General features: G+C 48.4%; 1 long non-coding RNA gene across 1 annotated transcript; it reads right to left on the bottom strand.

Moving 5' to 3' along the window:
- Positions 1-625: 625 nt before the first annotated feature.
- Positions 626-4931, bottom strand: LOC146895616 (uncharacterized). Its single transcript, XR_014997490.2, has 2 exons — positions 4745-4931; positions 626-949 (listed from the first exon to the last, which is right to left on the bottom strand). It is a non-coding gene; the product is annotated as an uncharacterized LOC146895616 (long non-coding RNA).
- Between the last annotated feature and the right edge of the window lie 3138 nt (positions 4932-8069).

Here is an 8069-nt window from a genome sequence, read left to right as displayed (position 1 = left end):
CTGTGGCCCAAAGGGCAGAAAGGGAATTGGAACAAGAGGTATCCAGGGAGACCAAGGTCACTGGCAACCAAACCAAGCTCACACTGTGCTCTGTCAAAGATCATTTGTTCCTCAGAGTTCATAGCAACCTCTCAGTCCCTGGCATAGTGCCTCCCCACTCATGGGGTGCTTCTGGTTGGCCACATGGGGTCACAATGCTGTGCTTGGCACTAGATGCCGGTGGAGTGAGGCCTGCACATGCATGGGAACATTGGTCCCTTGGAAGAGAGAGAGGGAGGTAAAGAAGCCGGCAGGCAAGCGTCCATTTAACCAGATCTCTCCACCAAGGGTACTCTGTGGCCCTCAGAGAGGCATAGTCAGTCACAGACTCACACAGTTGAGCTTTAGTGTCTGGCACAGGTATATCCTTGGAACAATGAACTCAGTAAATACAGACATTAATTCAGTTGAGGATGGCTTTTACATCATGTTTAGAGATTTTTAGGGGGTGTTGTGTGGCAAAACTTTTCCTGAGGAGATGCAATGCGTGCGCCCGCGCACACACACACACACACACACACACCCCTACCTACTCAATTGCAGGAGCCCACGACAGACCAAAGTATAGATACCACCAAAACCCAACTTGGTGAACTAATGAGTTTTATTGGGGTTACATACAGGAGCATGGCTGAGGGATTACATCTAGGAACAGAAATGACTCAAAGACAGCTCCATTATCAAAGCCTGCCCCAGCACGAATTACAGCTCCCAAAGCTGGAACACACCGCATAGCCTGCAGGCAGCTCAGCAGCTTGGAGGGGGTCCTTCCCAGGTGCCTCAGTTGGCCTAAACCTCTTCCAGGAAGCTCAGCTGGTTTCTGCTTCTTCCAGGCAGCTGGACTGGTCTCAGAGTCTACTTCACAGTTTGGCTTGTCTGGGAGGGACTCTCGGCAGCTTTGTTGATTACTCTGGGAGAGAGAAGACTAATGAATCTGGTCGGTTTCACGGACTTCCTGAAGCTCTTTGCCTTTCTCCTTAAAGAGCTTCCTCCTTACAGGACGTGTTCCAATCTAGGAGGAAACTGTTATATAACCAGGGCTAGGGGGTTGGACAGGTGCTCTCTCTCTCTCTTTCTCTCTCTCTCTCCCTCTCCCCCCCCTCTTTCCCTCTCCCTCTCCCTCTCTCCCTCTCCCTCTCTCCCTCTCTCCCTCTCTCTCTCTCCCCCTCTCTCCCCTCTCTCCCTCTCCCCCTCTTTCTCTCTCTCTCTCCCTCTCTCTCTCTCTCTCCCTCTCTCCCTCTCTCCCTCTCTCCCTCTCTCTTCCTCTCTCTCTCTCTCTCTCTCTCTCTCTCTCTCTCTCTCTCTCTCTCTCTCTCTCTCTCTCTCTCTCTGTCATTACTCCATTAGAGCTCCTGACATGACCTACAGGAGATGGGGATGGGAAGAAAAAGAAGGGGGAGAAAAGGATCCTGATGTTTCTGGAACTTTCATGTTCTCTTTATTCCAGAATTGCCTACTTGTTTAGCTGGTGGACTATTCAGAGCCCTCTAGACTTGCATGAAATTGACAAATAGGTTAAATAAAGTGAGCGTTTACCAGGAGCTGACTGCCCTAGGCCCTTTCAAGAAATCTAACTCATTGGTTCTTAGAAAATTCAAGGAGCAGGTTTATTCACTTCTCTGCCCCCTTCCCGGCCCCAAGGAAAGGCCAGATTCCTCCCCAGGCCCCCCTCCTGCTTCTGCTCAGTATCTGAGGGGATTCTCTTCAGTGGCCACAATAGCTAGAAACCTGAGTGATGTGGCTGCATATGGACTCCATGTGGCTCCTTTCTTCCTGTCATGCCCATTCCTCAGTTTGTTTTCTTGTCTGGTTTTTGGTTGTTTGGACTGGGTCTCTCTGTGTAGCCCTGGCTGTTCTAGAATTTACTTCATAGACCAGGCTGGCTTTGAATTCAGAGATCCGCTCGCCTCTGCCTCCCAAGTGCTGGGATTAAAGCTGTGCGGTCTTTATACACCGTGGTCCAGCCTCACCCTGTAGCAGAGGAATCAAGCATACTTAGTCGCAGTCTACAGACTGTCACTGTCCTCCAGTCATGTGTTCAAGGCAAGTCGTGATCTCCCAGCCAGCATTGCCCTTCTCATTTTCCACTCTGCCCTTCCGTACGGCTTCACAAACCAGAGCCTGTGAAGCTCGGAATTCTGGGACAGGAGAAGAGCTCTATATGATAATTTTGGAATGATCTGTCTTTGGTTCAGCAGCAATTAGGGGAAATATATATATATATATAATATATATATTATATATATTATATATATCATCCACATTCTGCTCAATCCTGCCGCTCTATTTTCATCTCTATCATTTATACTTGCATTTATGATCTCTAATGTTAATTTTTAACTTTCAATGCAAAGTCTCCCAAACTTCAGGATCATAGTATTGTGGATCCAATAATGCCCACTGTCACCATTGATGCTCTGGGGACCCAGGGAGAAGGTTGTGGTAGAATAGTGCTTGTACTTGGGTCAGATCACACATTCCATTTAGGTCATACCCCTGCTTCATCACCTGTACTTATGTGGCCCCCTTGGCTTAGACTGCTCTTCCACATCCTCCATGCTCAGCTCCCACCCGGCACCATTTCCACGCTTACCACGTAGGAACCTAGGATGGCTCTGCTGTAGAGCTCCAATGTCAAGATTTTCCCAGCACCAAAGGGCACTGTAGGTCATCGAAATGAACATACTGAACAATTTTCTCAGGGTTTTATTGTCCACTTTGCAGTGGGGTCCCTGAAAAGGGTGCATGCAGAGTGAATTCGTAGCTTTCCTCTAGCCGTGTCTGACAGCGCCAGAGAAGCACAGTAATTACTGGACATGTTCGTATGTCTGAAGCCCTATAATGAAGTATTCCATGGGGTCTATTTCACACCCCTGTGTTGAGCAAGGGGGATGACTCCAATTAATACTAATTGGACTCATCTACTTGAAAGAAATCCAAAATTGCATACTGATTTATTGAACTTATTCTAATGCTCCAAAATCAATTCCTTTTTTTAAAATAACATTTCAGAAAACCAAGATAATATGGCAATTACTTCAGTTTTGCAAACCCAGTGGGGGTTCAGTAAATGTAATCTGAATGCACGGATGTGCCACAGGCTGGGAGTTGAGAGATGTTGGTTCTAGCTTCATTCTCCCCCCAAGTGCATTATGAGGTACTGGCAAAATTCACTTCTATTTTCCAAGCCTCTGCCTGTTCCTCTGTGAAATGAAGGATTTGGAAAAACACAATGATTTTGGGTTTTGCCATTGCTATTGTTGAGACAGGGTTTTTCTGTGTAGCCCTGGCTCTCCTGGAGCTCACTTTGTAGACCAGGCTGCAACTCAGAGATCCATCTGCCTCTGCCTCCCGAGTGCTGGGACTGAAGGTGTGCACCACCTTGCTTTGGAGCAACCCAGGTTCATCTTTCTGGGATAAATCCCCTGCAGCCTTAAAAGTCAACAATTGCTTGAAAAAAATGTTGAATGCACACTGGTGTCAAATCAAAGGAAAAGAAAGAAAAATGGATCTAATTTTTAATGAACCTCTCTCTCTGACCCATGGTTTGTTCTATGTATCATTGTAGGTAGCATTACACCTATAACATGCTTCAGTGAGCAGAGCTGATTTTTCAGGAATATCATTCATGCTCTGCTTCTACACATAAGGCAACTGGCACTTTATTAACTTTGGGAGAGTTTGGCTTCCCATCTTGACAGCATGGCTATGTTTTTGGACACTCCGAAAGGGTGTTGCCAGACTACGGTTAGTAGGTAAAAGAGTCGATGAAATGAGCCACAAAAGGACCCTCGTTTTATGCTCAGAGGTAATTCCCAGGTTGTGTGCCAATTTGAATAGCTTCACTTCACCCAGCTAAAAGGTCAGCAACTGGACAGTGAGTAAGCTAAAATATCTAGGAAGTGAGGATCACAATTCCAGAACGTACGGAAATGTTAAGGGAAAGAACCCTCCTAAAATACTGTCAAGTCATTGATTAGTGTGAAATCATGCATAACTCCATAAAGCCATGTGTGTGTGGTGGGGTGGAGAGTGAGCTCAACCACCCAGCACTCTCAGAAGGTGGGGGAATGATTGTGCCCTTCAGTCAACAGTGAGAGTCCTTGGTAGTCCTTTGGGGTACCCAGTGGAGAGACTAGAGTAGTCTGGAGAATAAGATGTGAAGCACCCCTGCCGTGAAAGCTGCTCTAGACCTTTCTAGACAACACTCAAGGAGATCAGTCAATTCCTGCGTGAATTAGCTGCAGATGAAAATGAAGCTTAACCCTCTTTAAGGGAAGACGTCAAGTCCAACTTCTTCACACTGAAGAGCAATAGACATATGAAGGAGCAGGAAAACGCTGACCTATGGCTAAGAGAAAAATCAGCCCGTAGAAACAGACCTACGGATGACAGGGGCGAGATATAAACATCTGGATTACTGGGGCAAAACCTGTCAGTAGAGAGTCCAGATTCAAACCCAGCTCTCCTGACACTCCATATAGTCCTCCCCTCTTTGCTAGTGCTGGTCTGTCCTATATCTGTGTAAAAATGTATAGAACTTAGCCACAACACCCCCAGGGCAACTTTCCTGTACTGCTGGCCCACACATGGGGAAGCACATCCTAGAAACCCGCAGAAGCTGCCAGCCATCTTAGCGGATGAAATTCCAACAGTGCTGTAAGTGGACTCTCTTGTACTTTGCCTTCCTCACTACGGAACTTACCCAGGGCCACTCCTTGGTGATATCTGTAGCCAGAGGGCCTCTCTGCTCCTTGGGGGTCACGGCTTCTGGGAGTGCAATAATTCCTATGTGCACTGCGAGGGTGTATGTACCAGGAAACCAAGCCTCCTGCTCCAGGTCCAAACTGGCAAAAATTTAAGCAAGGCTTGACACAGAAAACATCACAACATCACAGCACAAGCCTCACCTTAACGCCAGGGGGGGTTTCGTGTGTGTGTGTGTGTGTGTGTGTGTGTGTGTGTGTGTGTGTGTGGTGTTGCTTACAACAGTGTGAGAGGGGATGATGCAGGGAGTCTAGACCTAAGGTCACTTCCCAGACTGGGGGCGCAGTTTTCCTCCCTGCAATTCGCTACACACATTGTTACCAAAGCAAATATCAAAGCCCTGCAATTTGCTAATTATAGGCGGGATCCTGGGCTTGTGGGCCCAATTAACCACTTGTTCCTCATTTTCTCTGTGTGACCCGTCAGCTGCACCCACAATTAGCCACTTGTCTTTTAACTGCCCCCTGAGTTGGCTGACTCACCTCTAATCCTCTCCAGCTCTCACCTCCAGATGGCCTTTGGTGTCTCCCTGCCTTCCAGGCTGCCCGGCTCATCTAGGTTGGCTCTCATCATAGGCCAGTGTCAGCTCTCCCGCGGTGCAGGGAGGGAGGACCTGGGGGGACCTATGAGATTTCCTGGATTTACTCCTTGTCTCTGCACAGTGTCTGTGAGGCCGGAAGCAGCTCCTGTTGGTCTGGGCATCTTGCCTGGCTCCCTAAAGATGTGCAGGGGGCTGTGGCCACATCAGTTTCTGCTCCCAGACAGTCTCCACAGAAGAAAAAGGGAAATTATGGCTTCTCTGGAGCCAGGCTGCTGCCAGAACTCCTGCCTACGTCCTGGTCAATGTCTCTTCAGTTCCCTGCACAGTGTAGTCAGCTAGGGCTAAGACGAGCAAGAAGTGCTGCCAGCCTGAGAGAGGAAGACCAGAAACTGCCAGGAGAGAGCTCCAGAGTCATAAATTGGGGAAGGAAGAAAACCCTGCACAACCTTTGTTAGGTAGACAACTCAGCAAGCAGAGGGTCCACACCCAACTTCTGATGGGTAGTTAAGTCAAGGTTCGTTACACTCTTTCTTTTCCTCCATTTTTTTTTTTATTACAGACACCTTGGAAAATGTAGTGAAAGCTCCGGAACTTCTTTAACAAAAAAAAATGCTTAGGTTCAGCCAGCCCTGAGGGTGTATGTACATCTGTCGTATACCTGCAATCCCAGTTACTCAGGAGGCTGAGGCAGGAAGATCACAAAGGCTTGCATGGGCTACAGGGAGAATTAAAGGTCAGTATGAGCAATTTAGCAAGATCCTGACTCAAAACAAACATTGTGAAAAGGACTGAGGATTTATCTTAGTGGTACAGCCCTTGCTAGCAAGTGTGAGACCCTATATGCAATCCCCAGCACAGCGGGAAGGAGGGAGGACAGAGGGAGGGATGGAAGGACAAAGGGACACAGGGAAGGAAAAGAGTGGCTTCAGTTCATAATCCACTTACTTGTTTAATCACTCAGTAAATAATTTCACACACCTATGTGCTAGGTAGGCCTCACTGAGGGAAACTTAAGTGCACAAATTTTACAAAAACTCCTACTCTCAGAGAGCTTCCATTATAACCAGAAGAAATAGTTGATTGATAATCAATGCAATAAATAAGTAAAGTGCACAACCTAGTAGAGAGTAAGCACTGCAGAAAAAGAACAAATAAGACCTAGGTGGCAGAAAGAGGGCCCGGAGTACAGGTCATATTTTCAATAGCATGTGCCAGGCGGGCCTTAGGGAGCTGTGAAATACGGCGGAGACCTGAGCCGAAGTATCAAGAGAAAGGGTATGGCTACCCAGGGAACAGCCGAGGCCTTGTCTGGGAGTCTGAAGAAAAGTGAGAAAGGCTACTCCGAGGGACGGAAGCGGAACAGTGTCTTGGAGTGGAGACAGAAAGCAAAGAGGACTGAACCTCTTGGAGAGGCCAGCAGGCCCCAAGGACTTGAATTTTATTGTGACCTAAATCAGAGGCCATTAGTGGAATTTGAACAACAGGCTCACATAGTCTGACTGATTTAAGACCCTCGGTGGCTGCTGAAAGAGAACAAATGGTCCAAGTGTGAGGTGATGGTAGCACGGAGGAGAAAGGCCACCGCAGGAAGGCTGGGTCTAGGGTTCCGGAAGGATGCTGGGGGAAAGGGGAGCACATGCATATAGAATCCCAGCGCTTGCCAGTCCTCAGAGTCTCACCCACACATGCAGGTAAGAGGACTTTGTCCAGGTGACAAAGGACAGAGGTGACCCCAGGGGGATAAAGGGACGAGAGTGCAGTGGGTAGAAAGGGGGGCGTCTCAGCTGTGTCTAGAGTTCACTGACTTTGAAAACATGGAACCGTGGTAAGATGTGCAGTGTTAGGTGAGTATCTGTTATGTATTTAAAATAATTCATACTTGGAGAAAAACAACTGCCCCTTCTAATAGCTCATCAGTCCAGTAGATCCTGCCGGTTTTGCCAGCTTCAAAGGTAGCCAGGCTGCCAGATAGTAGTGGTGCCTGTCTTTAATCCCAGCACTCGAGAGGCAGAGACAGGCAAATCTCTGTGAATTTGAGGCCAGCTTGGTCTACAGAGTAAGTTCCAGTATAGCCAGGATTACAAAGAGAAACCCTGTCTCGAAACCAAACCAACAAAAACAAAAAAAAAAGGGGTGGTCAGGCTGCCTTCTGGGATGGGAAAGTCTCAGCTTCCTTTATAGCCTAGTCCTCCAGGAGGGGAGGAAAGGGAAGGGAAAGGGAGAAGCCAAAGCGAAATCTACCCTGTAGCAAACCCAGAGCTGAGAAGGGAAGTTAGTGCTAGAGCTGACAGCCTCCAGAAAGGGCTGACTGACTCAGCAGGAAGGAAGAAGGCAGCCCAGAAGGAGGCCCCAGCACCTACTGCCTGATGCCCACCTCCAGGAGGGCTCCTTGCCCCAGGGACTAGGCCTGCTGTCACTCAGAGGGCTGAGGAGGATGCCGTGAAGAAGCTTGGTTCTAGGACTTTGAGCGGCTACAACCTGCAGATCCTAGTGACTGTGAAAGCCCAGAGTGAGGGCTGACATGGCCCAGCAGTCTCTGCTGACCCAAGTAGAGAGCTTCCCTGTGGACCAGAACAAGGAGGTTTCCTGGCCCTAGCTCCACATCAGCCACCTCCAGACCTGTGCCCCAGATGGGAAATTCCTCTTCATATCAGGATCTGTCTCTGAGCCTGGGGCAAGGTCCCCTGCTGCCACATTTGGCCAAACCATGTGCCGTGTCACA

This window comes from Myodes glareolus, chromosome 2, assembly GCF_982192425.1.
Source record: "Myodes glareolus chromosome 2, mMyoGla1.1, whole genome shotgun sequence".
Classification (NCBI taxonomy): domain Eukaryota; kingdom Metazoa; phylum Chordata; class Mammalia; order Rodentia; family Cricetidae; genus Myodes; species Myodes glareolus.
The sequence above is the reverse complement of the archived record's forward strand: the minus strand, read 5'-3'. Positions and strand labels throughout refer to the sequence as shown.